The following is a 20,382-nucleotide window of genomic DNA, read 5'->3' as shown; positions in this document are numbered from 1 at the left end:
ATTTTAAATCTTGTGCTATTTTATTGTTTTTCTCTTTCCTCACTAAATTCAAAAAAAAATATCTTTTCTCTCTATTTCTAAAACAAATTTTCAAAATTCATTTCTAAAATTCAGATTTTTTTTTCAAAATTTAAAATCTTTTCCAAATCATATCTTTTTCAAAACTCCCTTACCACTTTCTCTCTCCTCATTTTTTTCGAAAATCTTCACCTATTTTTATTTATTTTATTTTAATTTATTTTATTTTCGAAATAAATAAATAAATAAATAAATAAAAATAAATTTTTTATTTGACATCATCTCCCTTTCTCCATTATGGATCTAAGTGGAAATGAACAGTCCAGGAGGACTCTGGGGTCATATGCTAACCCCTCTACTGCTTCATATGGGAGTAGTATCTGCATACCCTCCGTTGGAGTCAGTAGCTTTGAGTTGAATCCTCAGCTCATTATCATGGTGCAGCAAAGCTGCCAGTATTCCGGTCTTCCACAGGAAGAACCTACAGAGTTTCTGGCACAATTTTTACAAATTGCTGACACAGTACATGATAAGGAAATAGATCAGGATGTCTACAGACTATTACTGTTTCCATTTGCTGTAAAAGATCAAGCTAAGAGGTGGTTAAATAACCAACCTAAGGCCAGCATAAGGACATGGAAACAACTGACAGAAAAATTCCTAAATCAATACTTTCCCCCAAAACGGATGACACAGCTAAGGTTGGACATCCAAGGCTTTAAACAAGGAGATAAGGAATCTCTTTATGATGCCTGGGAGAGATACAGAGAGATGCTACGACAATGCTCCTCTGAAATGTTTTCAGAGTGGGTTCAGTTAGACATCTTCTATTATGGGCTTGCAGAAGGAGCTCAGATGTCTCTAGATTACTCAGCTGGTGGATCCATCCACATGAGAAAGACAATTGAAGAGGCTCAAGAGCTCATTGATACAGTTGCCAGGAATCAGCATATGTACCTAAGCAGTGACCCTTCCATGAAAGAAGAGGTTAAAATAGTAACTGCTGAACTCAGCCCTGTAAAACAAGCTGCTGAATTCAATCAGCAATTGGACTTTCTAACAAAGCAGTTAGCCGAATTCAAGGATAAACTACAAGAGACAAGGATGGCTAATATAAATATGGAAGAATAATTGAAGCAAACAAAGCAGCAGCTGTCAAGACAAATAACAGAAGAATGCCAAGCAGTTCAATTAAGAAGTGGGAAAACATTAAATACCCCACCTTAAGGCAGCAAAGAGCTAAGGAATGAGCAAACCACCCAAAATTCACCTGAGGACAGTAAGAGCCCAGGGAAAAGTAATTCTGGAATTAAAACGCCAGCAATCTGGTGGAAGGCTGGCACTGAACGCCCAGACCATGCCCAAGACTGGCGTTCAACGCAGTAACAAGCAAGGACTGGCGTTCAACGCCAGAAACAAGCAAGGATCTGGCGCTGAACGCCCAAAATGGGCAAGATCTGGCGCTGAACGCCCAAAATGGGCACAGTTCTGGCGTTCAGATGCCAGGAACAGACAAGAAGTTGGCGTCTCACGTCACTCCAGCTTCTAACTCTGGCAATCAATTGTCAGTGAGGGATGAGACACACACAAGTGCTGATGATAACCCCTCTAAAAAGGCTTCTTCAACCACTTCTGTAGGCAATAAACCTACAGCAACTAAGGTTGAGGAGTATAAAACCAAGATACCTTATCCTCAAAAACTCCAGAAAGAGGAGCAGGATAAGCAATTTGCTCGCTTTGCAGATTATCTCAGGACTCTTGAAATAAAGATTCCATTTGCAGAGGCACTTGAGCAAATACCTTCTTATGCCAAGTTCATGAAAGAGATCTTGAGTCATAAAAAGGATTGGAGAGAAACAGAAAGAGTTCTCCTCACTGAAGAATGCAGTGCAGTCATTCTAAAAAGCTTTCCTGAAAAGCTTAAAGACCCTGGGAGTTTTCTGATACCATGCACATTAGAAGGTAATTGCACCAAGACAGCTTTGTGCGATCTTGGGGCAAGCATCAACCTAATACCTGCATCCACCATCAGAAAGCTTGGCTTAACTGAAGAAGTTAAACCAACCCGGATATGTCTCCAACTTGCTGATGGCTCCATTAAATACCCATCAGGCATGATTGAAGACATGATTGTCAGAGTTGGGTCGTTCGCCTTTCCCACTGACTTTGTAGTGCTGGAAATGGAGGAGCACAAGAGTGCTACTCTCATTCTAGGAAGACCCTTCCTAGCAACTGGACGAACCCTCATTGATGTCCAACAAGGGGAAATAACCCTGAGAGTCAATGATGATGAGTTTAAGTTGAATGCTGTCAAAGCCATGCAGCATCCAGACACATCAAAAGACTGCATGAAAGTTGATCTTATTGACTCTTTGATAGAAGAGATCAACATGGCTGAGAGTCTCGAATCAGAGTTGGAAGACATCTTTAAAGATGTTCAGCCTGATTTGGTGGATTCAGAGGAGATAAAAGAGCCTCTGAAATTTCCTCTGGAAGAGGAAAAACCTCCTAAACCTGAGCTCAAACCATTACCACCATCCCTGAAATATGTATTTCTGGGAGAATGTGACACTTTTCCAGTGATCATAAGCTCTGCTTTAAATCCACAGGAAGAGGAAGCACTTATTCAAGTGCTAAGGACACACAAGACAGCTCTTGGGTGGTCCATAGGTGACCTTAAGGGCATAAGCCCAGCTAGATGCATACACAAAATCTTACTGGAGGATAATGCTAAACCAGTGGTTCAACTACAGAGACGGCTAAATCCAGCCATGAAGGAAGTGGTGCAGAAAGAGGTCACCAAATTACTAGAGGCTGGGATTATTTATCCTATTTCTGATAGCTCCTGGGTGAGCCCTGTCCAAGTCATCCCAAAAAAGGGAGGCATGACAGTGATTCATAATGAAAAAAATGAACTGGTTCCTACAAGAACAGTTACAGGGTGGCGCATGTGTATTGACTACAGAAGACTCAATACAACCACCAGAAAGGATCATTTTCCTTTACCATTCATAGACCAGATGCTAGAAAGACTGGCAGGTCATGATTATTATTGCTTTGTGGATGGCTACTCAGGCTATAACCAGATTGCAGTAGATCCCCAGGATCAAGAGAAAACAGCATTCACATGTCCATCTGGAGTGTTTGCTTATAGAAGGATGCCATTTGGGCTGTGTAATGCGCCTGCAACCTTCCAGAGATGCATGCTCTCTATTTTCTCTGATATGGTGGAAAAATTTCTGGAAGTCTTCATGGATGACTTTTCAATATATGGAGACTCATTCAGCTCCTGTCTTGATCACCTGAAACTTGTTCTGAAGAGATGCCAAGAGACCAACCTAGTTTTAAACTGGGAAAAATGTCACTTCATGGTGACTGAAGGGATTGTCCTTGGGCATAAAATCTCAAACAAGGGGATAAAGGTGGATCAAGCAAAAATAGAGGTAATTGAAAAATTACCACCACCTGCCAATGTTAAGGCAATCAGAAGCTTTCTGGGGCATGCAGGATTCTATAGGAGGTTTATAAAGGATTTTTCAAAAATTGCAAAACCTCTAAGCAACCTGCTAGCTGCTGACACGCCATTTGTGTTTGACACAGAGTGTCTGCAGGCGTTTGAAACGCTGAAAGCTAAGCTGGTCACAGCACCAGTTATTTCTGCACCAGACTGGACATTACCATTTGAGCTAATGTGTGATGCCAGTGATCACGCCATTGGTGCAGTATTGGGACAAAGGCATGACAAGCTTCTGCACGTCATTTATTATGCTAGTCGCGTTTTAAATGATGCCCAGAAAAATTATACAACCACAGAAAAAGAATTACTTGCAGTGGTTTATGCCATTGACAAGTTCAGATCATACTTAGTAGGATCAAAAGTGATTGTGTATACTGACCATGCTACTCTTAAATATCTACTCACAAAGCAGGATTCAAAACCCAGGCTCATCAGATGGGTGTTGCTGCTGCAAGAGTTTGATATAGAAATAAGAGACAGAAAAGGGACAGAGAACCAAGTGGCTGATCATCTGTCCCGGATAGAGCTAGTAGAAGGGACGTCCCTCCCCTTTCTTGAGATCTCTGAGACTTTTCCGGATGAGCATTTATTTGCCATTCAGGAAACACCATGGTTTGCCGATATTGCAAACTATAAAGCTGCAAGGTTCATACCCAAAGAGTACAACAGGCAATAAAAGAAAAAATTAATCACTGATGCAAAGTACTACTTGTGGGATGAACCCTATCTCTTTAAGAGATGTGCAGACGGAATAATCCGTAGGTATGTTCCTAGAGAAGAAGCACAGAGGATCCTATGGCATTGCCATGGATCTCAATATAGAGGCCATTTCGGAGGTGAGCGAATAGCCACCAAGGTCCTCCAATGTGGCTTCTATTGGCCCACACTCTATAAAGATTCCCGAGAGTTTGTACGTAACTGTGACAGTTGCCAAAGAGCTGGTAATCTGCCTCATGGTTACGCCATGCCTCAACAAGGAATCTTGGAGATTGAGTTGTTTGACGTATGGGGAATTGACTTCATGGGACCTTTCCCACCATCATTCTCAAACACTTATATTCTGGTGGCAGTGGACTATGTATCAAAATGGGTTGAGGCCATTGCCACACCCACCAATGATACTAAAACAGTGCTGAAGTTCCTCCAGAAATATATTTTCAGCAGGTTTGGGGTCCCTAGAGTACTAATCAGTGATGGGGGCACTCACTTCTGCAACGAACAGCTTTACTCTGCCATGGTCCGGTATGGGATTCGCCACAAGGTGGCGACTCCATATCATCCACAGACTAATGGACAAGCTGAAGTCTCTAACAGAGAGCTAAAAAGAATCCTAGAGCGGACTGTAAATACCCGTAGAAAGGATTGGGCAAGAAGCTTGGATGATGCTCTATGGGCATACAGAACAGCATTCAAGACTCCTATAGGGACCTCTCCATACCATCTGGTCTATGGTAAGGCATGTCACCTGCCCGTGGAACTGGAACATAAAGCCTACTGGGCAACCAGATTCCTAAACTTTGATGCCAAATTAGCAGGAGAAAAAAGATTGCTCCAGCTAAATGAGCTAGAGGAATTCAGATTCACTGCTTTCAAAAATGCCAAGCTTTATAAAGAAAAATAAAAAAAGTGGCATGATGGAAAGCTGTCATCTAGAATCTTTGAACCAGGACAAAAGGTTCTGTTGTTCAACTCTAGGCTCAGGCTATTCCCCGGAAAACTGAAATCCCGGTGGAGGGGACCATATGTGATTACAAGTGTATCACCATATGGTTATGTGGAGCTTCAGGATATTGATTCTGATAAGAAGTTCATTGTCAATGGACAGAGAATCAAGCACTATCTTGAAGGCAACGTTGAGCAAGAGTGCTCAAGGCTGAAGCTAGATTAAAAGCTCAGCAAGGTCCAGCTAAAGACAATAAAGAAGCGCTTGCTGGGAGGCAACCCAGCCATGGGGCATCAATCCTCTAAGCATTTTGCCCTATTTTTATTTTTATTTGTTTATATATAGTTCATTGATAACGAGGTAAAGAATCAATTGCATAAGTTCACAGGGTTACAGAAGGAATCTGCACACAATACAGAGAAAAAGAGCTCACTAGCAAGAAAACGCCAGTAAGAGCCTATTTTGGGCGTTCAGCGCCCAAAAGGGGCAGCCAGTGGGCGCTGAACGCCAGTAAGAATAGCAATCTGGCGTTCAACGCCAGAAAAGGGCGACAACTGGGCGTTGAACGCCCAGGAGAACAGCATTTGGGCGTTGAACGCCCAAAACAGGCAGTGTTTGGGCGTTCAAACGCCAGGATGATGGAGAGGAGGTAAATTCATTCTTTCTCCATATTTTTCATTTTAATTCTGATTTTCATGTTTCAATTCATGATTTCTTACATAAACATGTTAAGAACCCTGATTTCTAAAATTCCTAATTTTCAAAAATCCTACTTTAAAAATATCAAATGTATCTTAATCCATAAGCACAAACCCTCTTTTGCAAATTCAATCCAACTCTTTTTCAAATTTTCAAAACAAATCTATTTTTTTTCAACTAATATCTTTTTCCAATCTCCAAATTATCTTTTTCAAAATCTAGATTTATCTTTTTCAAAAATTTTTCATATCTTTTCAATTTTAAACTATATCCTCTCTTATCATATCTTCTATCTTATCTTTTCTAAAGCAATCTTTTTATCATATCTTTTCAAAATTTTCGAACCCACCCCCCCTCCCTTTATATATGGGTTCGGCCTCCACCCTCCTCCATCAACAATTGCACCTAGCTCTCCTTCTATCCCTCTCCTTTCTTTTCTTTTGCTTGAGGACAAGCAAACCTCTAAGTTTGGTGTGTTTATCCGTGATCACTAAGAGCATGGCTCCTAAGGGAAAACAACCCACTTCAAGAGGCAAGAAAGAGAGCGTTCCAAAACCACTTTGGAATCAAGGGAAGTTCTTATCTAAAGAACATGCAGACCATTATTACAAAATAATGGGTCTAAGATCAGTGATCCCGGAAGTTAGATTCGATCTGAAAGAAGACGAATATCCGGAGATCCAGGAGCAAATTCGAATCAGGAACTGGGAGGTCCTAGCTAATCCTGAGACGAAAGTGGGAAGGAATATGGTCCAGGAGTTCTATGCTAATATGTGGCAGACTGACAAGCAAAAACTATCTGGAACTACTTTCTATGAATATCGGACCATGGTCAGAGGAAAGATTGTTCATACCATCCCTGACAAGATCAGAGAGATCTTAAAGCTACCTTAGCTGAAAGATGATCCAGACTCTTTCAATAGGAGAATGATGAGAACAGACAAGGGCCTGGATAAGATTCTAGAGGATATATGTATCCCTGGAGCAAGGTGGACCACTAGCACGAAGGGTGTCCCAAATCAACTCAAAAGGGAAGATCTCAAACCAGTCGCCCGAGGATGGCTGGACTTCATTGTGCATTCTCTGCTGCCCACTAGCAACCGTTCTGAAGTCACTGTTAAAAGAGAAGTGATGATCCATTGCATCATGATAGGAAAAGAAGTGGAAGTTCATCAACTGATTTCAACTGAATTCTACAAAATTGCCAATAAAAATTCTAAAGAGGCCAGGTTGGCTTACCCAAGCTTGATTTCTCTGCTCTGCAAGGACGCTGGAGTAAGGATGGGAATAACTGAATATATCTCAATTGAGAAACCAATCACCAAAGCATCAATGGAAAAACAACAAGCACAGGATGACCCCATCAAGAAGAAAATACAGGAATTTCTCCCAGAAATCCCTCAATCTGAATACTGGGAGTATCTTGAAACATCAGTTACCAAGATGCAAGAAGCTATGGAACAAATAATAAAGGAACAAAAGGAACAAAGTCAAATTCTTACCTATTTGTTTAAAGAACAAGAGGAGCAAGGGCGTGACTTAAGGGAATTGAAGCGCCAGAAGTTATCTCTTGAAGGACCAAGCACCCCACAGATCAGAGGAACATCCACTTCCCAGAACAAAGGTTGTTAAATTCCAATTTCCGCTTTAACTCTGTGATAGTGTCATTATAGAAGTTCACCTTAGGAGTCATATAGTAGTAATTAGTATCTATTTTGATTTTATCTCCAATTAAGCCATAGTTTATTTCTCTCATCATCAGCAAACATGAATAAAATAGTAGATCTTTTGAATAAGAGGCAATAAAAATTTCGAGTTCTTAATAAGAGAAATTCTAATTAGTTACATGTGGTGGCAATACTTTCTGTCTTCTGAATGAATGCTTGAACAGTGCATATGTCTTTTGAATTTGTTGTTTAAGACTGTTAAATATGTTGGCTCTTGAAAGAATGATGAACATGAGACATGTTATTAATAATCTGAAAAATCATAAAAATGATTCTTGAAGCAAGAAAAAGCAGCAAAAAAAAAAGCCAATAGCCCTTAAAACCAAAAGGCAAGGGTAATAAAAAGGATCCCAAGGCTTTGAGCATCAGTGAATAGGAGGGCCTAAGGGAATAAAATCCTGGCCTAAGCGGCTAAACCAAGCTGTCCCTAATCATGTGCTTGTGGCGTGAAGGTGTCAAGTGAAAACTTGAGACTGAGCGGTTAAAGTCAAGGTCCAAAGCAGAAAGAAGAGTGTGCTTAAGAACTCTGGACACCTCTAATTGGGGACTTTAGCAAAGCTGAGTCACAATCTAAAAGGTTCACCCAATTATGTGTCTGTGGCATTTATGTATCCGGTGGTAATACTGGAAAACAAAGTGCTTAGGGCCACGGCCAAGACTCATGAAATAGCTGTGTTCAAGAATCATCATACTGAAATAGGAGAATCAATAACACTATCTGAATTCTAAGTTCCTATAGATGCCAATCACTCTGAGCTTCAATGGATAAAGTGAGATGCCAAAACTGTTCGGAAGCAAAAAGCTACTAGTCCCGCTCATCTGATTAGAATCTGAGCTTCACTCAAAAACTCTGAGATATTATTGCTTCTCAACCTATTAGTCTTCTATTTTATTTGTCTAGTTGCTTGACGACAAGCAAGAGTTTAAGTTTGGTGTTGTGATGAGCGGATATTTTATACGCTTTTTGGGGTTAATTTCATATAGTTTTTAGTATGCTTTAGTTAGTTTTTAGTTTATTTCCATTAGTTTTTAGGAAAAATTCATATTTCTGGACTTTACTATGAGTTGTGTGTTTTTCTATAATTTCAGGTATTTTTCTGGCTGAAATTGAGGGAGCTGAGCAAAAATCTGATTCAGGCTGAAAAAGGACTACTGATGCTGTTGGATTCTGACCTCCCTGCACTCAAAGTGGATTTTCTGGAGCTACAGATCTCAAAATGGCGCGCTTCCAATTGCGTTCAACGCCAGTTCTCTGCCCAATTCTGGCATCTAACGCCAGAAAAGGATTCAAAGTTGGAGTTCAACGCCAGAAATGGATCCATACCTGGCGTTGAACGCCCAAAACAGCCTTATGCACGTGAATTGCTTAAGTCTCAGCCCCAGCACACACCAAGTGGGCCCCAGAAGTGGATCTCTGCACCATCTGTCATAGTCTACTCACTTTTTGTAAACCTAGGCTACTAGTTTAGTATTTAAAGAACTTTTAGAGACTTATTTTGTATCTCATGACATTTTAGATCTGAACTTTGTACTCTTTGACGGCATGAGTCTCTAAGCTCCATTGTTGGGGGTGAGGAGCTCTGCTGTGTCTTGATGAATTAATGCAAGTATTTCTGTTTTCTATTCAAACATGCGTGTTCCTACCTAAGATATCCATTCGTGCCTAACTATGGAGAAGGTGATGATCAGTGACACTCATCACCTTCCTCAATCCATGAACGTGTGTTTGACAATCACCTCCGTTCTACATCAGATTGAATGAATATCTCTTAGATTCCTTAATCAGAATCTCCGTGGTATAAGCTAGATTGATGGCGGCATTCATGAGAATCCGGAAAGTCTAAACCTTGTCTGTGGTATTCCGAGTAGGATTCTGGGATTGGATGGCTGTGACGAACTTCAAACTCGCGAGTGTCGGGCGTAGTGCAGACGCAAAAGGATAGTAAATCCTATTCCGGTACGACTGAGAACCTGCAGATGATTAGCCGTGCGGTAACAGTGCACCTTGACCCTTTTCACTGGAAGGATGGATGGTAGCCATTGACAACGGTGATCCACCTACACACAGCTTGCCATAGGAGGACGTGCGTGCGTGAATCAAAAGACAGAGGAAAGCAGAGATTCTGAAGACAAAGCATCTCCAAAACTCCAACATATTCTCCATTACTGCATAACAAGTAACCTTTAATCCATACTCTCTTGTTTATACGCAATTCAACTGATAAATATAATTGACTTCCTGACTAAGAATTGCAAGATAACCATAGATTGCTTCAAACCAACAATCTCCGTGGGATTCGACCCTTACTCACGTAAGGTATTACTTGGACGACCCAGTGCACTTGCTGGTTAGTAGTACGAGTGTGAAAAGTGTAATTCAAAATTCGTGCACCACTCCCCCATGAATTAAAAGAACCTTTGATGGAGATGATCAGAGCCAATGTTGATCTGTTTGCTTGGACGCCATCCGACATGCTGGGGATAGACCCCCAACTCATGTCACACACCCTGGCCGTCAAGCCGGAAGCCCAACCAGTGGCCCAAAGGAGAAGGAAGATGTCACAGGAAAGGGCAGAGGAGGTGGCCAAGCAGACGGCCGGCCTCCTCGAAGCAGGGTTCATCCGTGAACTAGACTACTCCACTTGGTTATCAAATGTGGTTTTGGTAAAAAAGCACAATGGGAGGTGGAGAATGTATGTGGACTACACCGACCTCAACAAAGCGTGCCCCAAGGACTGTTATCCCTTCCCAACATCGATGCACTCATCGACGCGGCGGCGGGGTACCGGTATCTGAGCTTCATGGACGCCTACTTTGGGTACAATTAGATACCGATGCACCGGCCCGACGAGGATAAAACGGCATTCATAATGCCAGGGGGGATCTATTGCTACAAGGTGATGCCATTTGGCCTGAAAAACGCTGGCGCCACGTACCCGAGGCTGATGAACAAGATATTCAGCGGGCTCATAGGCAAGACAGTGGAAGTCTACGTGGACGACATCCTCGCGAAAACCACACGGCCCGACGATCTCCTAAGCAACCTGGGGGGCGTATTCGCGTCCCTCTAACAACACGGCATGAGGAGTAGAAGAGGCGGTTGAGAAGGACCTAGTGGATGAGGCTAGGGAAAGTGCTCACTTGTCGGAAGCAGCACTGAAACAAAGGATGGCATTGCGATACAACACCAAATTGCTCAGAAGGGAGTTTGAAGAGAATGACCTCGTCTTGCAACGCAACGACATTGGGCTACCGACACCAGGAGAAGGAAAGCTGGCGACAAATTGGGAAGGCCCTTACAGAATCAAAGAGGTGCTTGGCAAAGGCGCCTACAAATTGGAGAGGCTCGACGTCAAGGAAATCTCGAGAACATGGAATGCAGGTAACCTGAGAAGATTTTATTCGTAGCTCAGGCACACCGGCCAAGTGGCCTGATAAGCTAGATAGCCCACTGTTAATCCCCAATGATTTATTTTTATCAAATACCTACCATGTTCATAAATTTGTTTAGCTAACGACTAATGTTTACTTGTCGGAATTCTCCCATTTACTATCTCCCGATACATATCCCACACCATCGCGCTTTAAAACGGCAACCCGGGACTGATCACCCCGAGAGCCAACTGAACCATAGCCATAACAAACGGCCGTGACAATAAGACCGTAACGGTTTCAATTGAGTTACCAACATGAACGGAAAAACGGACACAAACAATAAGTCTACCCCGGAAAGATAGTAACAAAAACAAAAATGCTACCGAGCAAGATAAAGGCAATAACAATAAGCCAGCCAGGCGACCACTAAACTATAAAGGTTAATAGTTGCAAAAAAGTATTCAAAAAAAACATACAAAAGCCAAAGTTACAAGAGTTCATTTTCGGGGCATGTCAACAATCTTGCCATCCTAGATCGTTTTGATGACCCCAATAGCCGACGTGTCGAAGTCTGGAACCACGATCTTCACCTGAGCCTTCAGAGCCTCCTCAGTCATGAAGATCGCGTTCTTTCCTTGCTCCTTGGTCGCCTTGTGCTTCCTCTTAAGCTCTTCGACCTCGGCTTGAGTAGCTTTAGCCGACGAAACGGCCTGGTCGCGTTCCTTCTCCAAGGCTGCCACCCGACCCTGTGCGGCGCTCAGCTGGCTCTCTAGGGTCATCTCCCGCTCGGTTAAACGGGACACCGTCTCATCGGAAGCCTTCAACTTCCCCTCGACAGACGTTGTTTTCTCCTCAGCAGCCTTGAGTTTTTTCCCTGCCTCGGACAACTGCCCCTGAAGCAACTCGACTTGCACCTTGAAATCGTTGTTCGCCTTACCAGAAGATTCAAGCTTTCTTCGAAGAGACTACATTCCCGACAACTCGAACTCGGCCTTCCGAGCTATCACGGCCCCACGGAGCAGCGTCCGATACATCCACCTCGCCTGCTCCGCCAGGTCGGTGCCAAGGAAGTGTTCCTCCATGCCAGGGATCAGCTGGGAGTCGATGAAAGTCCCAGCATCAAAATTTCTCTCCATCACGGTGAGGGTTCCTTCTAGGATGGCGGATGCCCTCAGCCTCTTAGGAGTATGAATAAGTTCCACATCATCGTCCTCTTGGCGGGTAGAGGACGAGTGCCCAACAACGGCCGCCTCTTCGGGAATGGGGAAGGCTTGCATCCCAGCCGAATTCTTGTCAGACATCGCAGCGTCTTGAGGAGAGGGCACAGCTTGGTCCTCCTTCTCCTTGGCAGGGCCTTCCGACTTCCCGTCGACCTTCTCGTCCGTCTTCTCCTCGTCGCTGTCCTCTAAAAAGTCTTGACCAAACCTTCAAGCCCAGTTATCGAGGCAGACATCTCCACTACAACAAACAAACAAACACGTCAATCGTGAAGTCGGGAATAACAAGCAATGATAAACAACACAAAAGTATAAGACAAAACAACTCACAAATATAACTCCTGGCAGCCTCCCGTTCACCCATAAGGAGGTGGGGGTTCACGGGGTTCTTTCCAAAAAGCGCGAACAACACATCGGCAATTCTCTTATTTACAGGGGACATTCCCTTATAGGTCACCTTAATGAAGGAGTTGGACCCCGTCCCGAAACTCCAATATGTCGGGATGAGGCGTTCTCCCTCTAACGACAACCAAAAGGGATGGCGACCTTTGACAGGACGAACTTTGAAATATTTGTCCTTGAACCCATGATAGGAGTCCTCGAACAAGCCAAATATCCTCCGACCTTGGGCAGATCGGAAAAACAGGAACTCTTTCCTCGCTTTCCCTTGTTTGGAAGGGTTAGTAAGATTGAAGAAGAAGAGAAAGACATCCACCGACGCCGGCAGCTCGAGATATTCACAAACCATCTCGAAACAACGGATAGAAGCCCAGCTATTTGGATGAAGCTGCGATGGCGACACGGATATCCGACTAAGAAGCGACATCTGGAAGTCGGAAAACGGTATGCAAACGCCCACCTGGGTGAACATGGCTTTGTAAAACCAAATCCAGTCGGGAACCCGAGGGGAGTGAAAATTAATCTCATACAGCCGCTCATTGGGGGCAGGAACGAATACGTCGTAATTGGCCTCCTCGTCTGTCCCCCCGCACAGGTATTTGGCTTGACGGAACTCTGTCAACTCCTCCAGATCCATCTGATTCGGTGAATCATTCACATCGGAGATCACCCAGGCGTAAGGGTCGTAATACGTGGCAGAAGTGGAAGCCCAGAAAACAACGCGAGGCATACCTACAGTGGGGGTACCACTCCGTTAGTCTATGAGGTCGGGAGCCCAGGAAAAATCCAAAAACTATGTCCATCCTATTCAACAGTTAAGATCAAGCATGGCTAAAGTTATCCATCATACAAGCCACCTAAGAGCCTACCCTGGAATGGTACCCCTCCCCTAGCGCACCTACTGGCACTAAAAAGCTATACATCAACGAAAACCAAGCAAAGCAGGGAAAGCATGCAGCAAACACAAGCAACAAACATGCAGCAATAAGGCACAAAAAGCAAGGATCGAGAGTTACCTGAATTGGTTGCAGGAACTTAGGAGAGAAGGAAGAGGCACAGGAATGCTCGAACGAAGTTTTGGATATCAGGGAGAGGGGAAAATGAGAGTAACAAGAATGGGAGAGAGAGAAAGAAGAAACTATTTAAAAACCGCTATGCAAAGCGCGAAAGGGCCAGGGGCAAAATGATCCTTGTGCGCGGGATTTTGCAACCCATTATGAGCATTTAATGCTCAGCGCGAAGAACGAAGTGACGAACGGTTGCCTCAACAACCAAGAGACACGCGCGCAGGGGGCACGTCCCTCCCACAGGCGGCCGACCTGACGACGATGCATGGAACAAGAAATAACACGTCACTAATAGCTCTCACGACTATTACTGGCGCGTGGGGGCACTATTACGGCCTGGCCCAAGCCCCCTTACGGGCTGGCCCGACCCGAGAATCACCCGACCCGAACGGTCGGGGGTGGGACGCCCCGCAGCCGACCCGGACACGCGTCCCTGACAGCTCTGTTACAACTGTGAGGAGCGCGCCTCGGAGAAAGTGGGCCTGTCCTTATCGGGCCCACCTCTGACACAGTATATAAGGGGAAGGTCTTACCCTTCCCCCAAGGTACGTCACACATCACTCTACCCCCTTTTTGCCTGCACATTTACTGACTAGAGCGTCGGAGTGTCTTTGCAGGTGACACCCCCCTTTCCACACGAAGTGCTCGGGGGCCCGCCTACACCTAACCGGCAGCCCACGACCTGATGAGACCCCCTCACCAACCAGGATACCAACCTGAACCGTCCGGTACCCGACTTACCGAAAGAGTTAAGTGACAATTAAATCTTTGAAGATGTTGATTTTAGGCTAATTAGTTCTTGAAGAAAAAAATATCAATTAGGTCTTTTAAGATAGCAAACAGTTGACATGTATGTCCTTCTATAAATGAATAGTGAGAAACAAAAATTAATTATCCTTGTATTTCGATATTTACAGTGGTGCATATCTCGTTACTATCACATGAGTATGAAAATGATGTAATTTTGGATAGTGAAGCATTTATTATTTTTTGAATTTTCATATATACTTTATAAACTGCTCTCTATCACAATTCTATCAAAACAAGTGAAGTTTCGTTCCAAAAGTTATTATTTACATGACTATCTTTCATAGATAGATAAGTCAGAGTAATTAACAATACATGTAAGCATCGCCATTAAGTTTTAGTTTATAAATTAATAGAAAAACATCATGTGTCCATTATTTACTATTCTAGAAGACCAAATTAATACTTATTTTTTAAGGACTAATTAGTCCAAAATCGAAATCTTTAAAAATTTAATTGTTACTTTACTCTATTATTAATAATATATAATTAATATATTATTAATATATTTTTATATTAAATAATAATAATAATAATAATAATAATAATAATAATAATAATAATTTTATTATTATTATTATTATTATTATTATTATTATTATTATTATTAATAACATATTATTTTCGTTATGGTTATTATTGTGGTTAATTATCATTATTATTATTATAAATATATTATTCATTTTTTATTATATATTATTAATTAGTGTTATCATTACTATTATTGATATTATTATTAACACTAATGGTAGTTATTAATTAATATTAATAATTTTTTTTATAAATTATCAAAATTTGTTGCCCATTAAATTTGATATGTCAAAAATTTATAACGAGATAGATATAGTGGTCCTAATATCAACTTAGTTCTACCACGTTTCATTAATAAGAAAAATGAAAAAATATTCTACACTATTGAATGCTTTAGTATAACAATGGAAGTTTGAAACGCACATGTTTTATTTTTCAGTCAATGAAATGACTGTGACACTAGAAGACGTAACACATATATTTGGTCTCTCGATTAATGAGAGCCCGTCACAGAAAGAATAAACAGCAGTCATCAATTTTTGGTAGAGACTGGTTAATTTATTTTCATAAGTTGCCCAATCTAAATGATCATTTATTAAAAAAGATAAACAATTTTTTGTAAGATGTCATTTTATAAAATATTTAAATCATCAAAAGTAATCTACGTTTTGCAAGCTTTGAATTTAAAAACTCGAAAAAAGCAAATTATATTACTTTATATACATCCATTTTAACATTAAACTCCATTTTTTTCCGTATATATGAAAAAAATCAGCCTATATTTATTCTTATGATTTATGTGGTTGCTTGGTTGGTTACTATTTATTCCGGAAATAGTTATATACTTATATTTAGGGATGTTTAGGTATATTTAGAAATGTTTAAGACTAATTTGACTTCAATTAAAATATATTTTATTGAATTTATACTTGTCAAATTTAATTCAATGTTATATTCGGTTCGGATTTTGGTCATATTTTGAGTTGATCCAGGTTATAATTAATATATTTTTATATTTTAATTAATATATTTTTATATTATATGTTATTATTTTTAATTTAAAATATATTTTTTAATATAAATATAATATAATATTTATTAAATTAATTTTAAAATAATTTTTAATTATTATTTAAAATTTACAAATTATACACATTAATTTTATATTAAATCAATTCGATTTAACTCATTAGTTTTTGAGCTAATTTAAAATTGGATTAAATTCTTTAAAATAATCCAACCATATGCTAATGTGTCATGTCACAAAAGAAAAATAATGAGTAATATTTTATATTTATCACCACAAAATAATAAAATAAATATAATACAAAAAAAATGGCTATGAAATAATGTGGGAAAAGAATTTTATTCTTTATAAAGGATGATAAAATTTTTAAAACTGAAAAACAACCACCACCACCAATAATATTGACAACCAAAAAAAAAATCGATAATATCATACAACTCTCATGTCCCTGCAAAGAGTCATTCTTTTATACTTTATGAAATAAATTTTTTTTTTTTTGGTTTACACTCCATGAAGTGACATCAACTTATTTCAAAAATTGTTAATAAAGTAAAAAAAATGAAGAGAGAATAATAAATAAATATAGTGAAAGAAGAAATTGATTTATACCATAGCTAGATTAAATCGTAACTTTTCCTTACAACTTTTTTATACGGTTGGTTTTTCATTGATTAGTTCAAAAAATCTATAAAATCTATATCAATTACTTTTATATTATAGAACTCACCTTAATATTAAAGAAAATTTCATGCTCTAAACTATTCAAGTTGTGATATTGATAGTTTGATAAATTAAAAGGAATCGAAAGAGAAAGAAAAATAAATTTTTTTCATTTTAAAAAGAATAAAAAATTCTTTTAGATAATATTTGTTGAGTTATTACACCTTATATACTATGTACTTCTTATGTACTCCCACTAAAAAAATTAGAACAGTAACTCTATATCTATTATTGATAAAAATAATAATCTAGATAGCACCCTCCCGCAAGTTAGAATTGTGTAAATCTAACAATCCTAGCTTAGAAACATTAGCAAGAAAAAGACTAGACAAATACTTTTTCACGAACAATGTGAATGGCTGACTGTTTGTCATAGAATAGAATGATAGACTTTTGAAGCGGCAAACCAATTAAATCCATTAAAAAAGATAACCAACTAGGGCAACAGCAAGAAACCTATATTCACCTTCTATAAAGGACTTGGCAACGGTGGTTTGCTTCTTACTCTTCTAGCTAACAAGAGAGTTCCCAAGCATGAAGCAATAACCGAAAATGGAGCGACGAGTATCGGCATAGGTAGCCCAGTCAGCGTTGGCAAATCCACTGAGATGCAAATTAGAAGTAGAGAAGAAGAATAGACCAATTGCAGGTCGGCCTTTTAAATATCGGAGTATGCGAAAAGTAGCTTGTAGGTGACAAGTAGTTGCACAGTCCAAAAATTGGCTCAAACGTCTCACAGCATAAGAGATATCGGATATAATATTTGTGAAGTAAAGGAGTCGGCCGATTAGCTGTCTGTAAATAGTGTTGTCTGTTAAAATGATACCTGATTCTTTCGAGAGTTTCTAACTATAATCAAATTGATGGAGAGAGGCTTGCAATCTAGATAACCAAAATTCCTAAGAAGGTCCATGGCGTACTTCCGTGATAAATGTGAATTCCAGAGTTAGATGATGAACCACTATTTTTTGATTATTCTGGATCGAATCGAGTAGATTTTATCAACTTTACTCACACTTATCCATATAATTTGCATGTTTTTAAGTTTCCTTCCGAATTTTGTGCTATGATTGAAAACATGCTTCCTAGGCCTTTAAATTACTAATTTTCAATCCTCTCGTATTACCATTCGATGCCGTGATGCGTTTGTTGAGTGATATCAGGGTTATAGGGCTGGAATGGCATGGAGGACGAAGAGGAAGCATGCTAAAAAGGAAGGAACACAAGAAATTGAAGTTTGGAGAAGCTGGTCCTAACGCGTACACGTGGCTGACGCGTACGCGTAGCAAGTGTCACCTGCCTCAGTAAAGGAAATACGCGGGGGGAGGGCGATTTCTGGGCTGCTTTTGGCCCAGTTTCAAGCCCGAAAATAAAGATAAGAGGCTGGGAATGGAGCGGGGACGGACATTTTTCACTTTTTTTTAATTTTAGTTTTTTTATTAGTTCTTGAATTCGAGGGAGAGAAACTCTTACTTCTCTCTAGGGTTTTGGTTTTCTTAGTTTACTTTCAATTGGATTTTGAGAGAAACTGCTACTACCTTCACTCCTAGTTATTTTCCTTATAATTTTCTTCTTTAATTCCTTTAGTACTCTTTTCAATTTGGTTATCTTGAACTCATATTTGGATCTCAACTTTGAAAATCCCAAGGAAATCTTGCTAGTTATTCTATTGATTTTATTTGTGATACACATTTTAATTTGACTAGCAGAAATATCGTCGGTTGAGACTATACTTTGCGACATTGATTTGGAAAAAAAACTTTTTGGTAATTCTTGACCGACATTTATCCGCTTGTCAAGTTTTGGTGCCGTTACTGGGGAGTTACATATGTGTGCCATGTCATTGGTTGGTGTAAATATGTTCATATTTGAATAATTGCATCTTTTGTTTGTGTGCTAGTTTGTTATTAGTAGTATTTATTAGTTATTTTGCTTAATATATCTTGTTGCCATGAGCTCTATGTTTCTTTTATTGAATGAAGCGTTTATTGTCGGATCCGAGCTTATCCCCATTTGATCCCGAAATTGAAAGAACCTTGTCACACATTAGGCAAGCTCGGCGTTGGTTAGCCTCCGAGGGTGGTGAAAGGGTTTCCGCCAATTCACCAACCTTACCCGAGGTTGAATCCGAAGCGTCATTTGAGGAAGAAATCAACTCCTCTTCCACTGATTCTGTTAACGTCTCTTCCATTGATTTAGGTACCGATACTATGGCCGCCCCTAGAAGAGTCACTCTTAAGGAGGCGAGAGCTCCGGATTTTACTCTCCAACCACTTCAAGTGCGTTATCCGGATTTAAATGCCGATTTTGAGCTCAAGACCGGGTTGATCAATCTACTTCCGAAATTCTATGGTCTACCTGCTCAAGATCCCATCAAACATCTTAGAGACTTTCAAGGTGCTTGCTCAACTACTAGGCGGTATGGCTCAGACGAAGTCGCCATTTAGGTATTTGCTTTTCCATTTTCTCTTGAGGGAAGGGCAAAGGAGTGGTTCTACACTCAATCCGAAAATATTGTCACTAATTGGGATTTGCTTAGAAGGAAATTTTTGGATAAGTTCTTTCCATCGGAGGTCACGGATAGGTTGAGTAAGGAAATCTCTTGCATCATTCAAGGTGAATCGGAAACTCTCTATGAGTATTGGGAATGTTTTAGGAAGCTCCTTGATTCGTGCCCTCATCACATGATTGACGAGTTGGTGTTAATTAGTTACTTTTGCCAAGGCATGAAGCCTCAAGATAAGATTCTTTTGGATGCTTCGAGTAATGGCTCTTTGACAAAATACAAAATGGCGGAGGAAACGTGGCAACTTATCACCAATTTAGCCAAATCTACCCAACATGCAAAGCAAAGGAATAATCATCCCAAGGCTATTGCAAAAATTTCTTCTAGTAGTGAGTCCGCCCTCACCAAGACTTTGGGAGAGATGACCAATATCCTCAAGCAATTCCACCTCAATCAACAACAACCTCTACCTCCTCCACAACAACAATACCAACCGGTAGCCCCACAAAGAGCATGTGGAATTTGTGCGTGTAACTCTCATTATACCGATGAATGTCCACAACTTCAAGAAGACAATACCATGGCGGCTACCAATGTTTATTAAAACCATCCAAATCAAGGGTATTATCAACAAGGAGGTAACTACAATCAAGGGGGTAACTACAATCAAGGTTGCCAAGATAATCCCAACCAAGGAAGGAGAGACAATGGTGCAAACCAAAGGTGGAACAATAATTACCAGCAAAACTGGTATCAACAAAATCCTCCTTACCAATAACAAAACCAAGGTCAAAGATACCAACCACCTCACCAAGGGCAAGCTCAAGTACCTCAAATCACCCAATCACAAGTCCCCCAAATTACCTACCCTTCTTTTTCCTCCAACTAAGCTCTCGCGGACGATACCCTTCGCACTATTCTTCAAAGGCAAAAGGAGCTTCAAACCACACTTAACTCTTCCCTCACCAGTTTCACCTCTGCTCTCCAAGACCTTCTATCCCGTATGGCCCTACCCTCTACCTCCAATACTCAACCTTCAAGCTCTAATGCACTTCCCTCTCAACCCTTACCTAACCCCAAGGGTAGCATCAATGCCATCACCTTGAGGT

The sequence above is a fragment of the Arachis ipaensis genome, chromosome B2, assembly GCF_059453495.1.
Source record: "Arachis ipaensis isolate K30076 ecotype BB chromosome B2, ASM5945349v1, whole genome shotgun sequence".
Classification (NCBI taxonomy): Eukaryota; Viridiplantae; Streptophyta; class Magnoliopsida; order Fabales; family Fabaceae; genus Arachis; species Arachis ipaensis.
Note: the sequence above shows the minus strand (reverse complement) of the source record.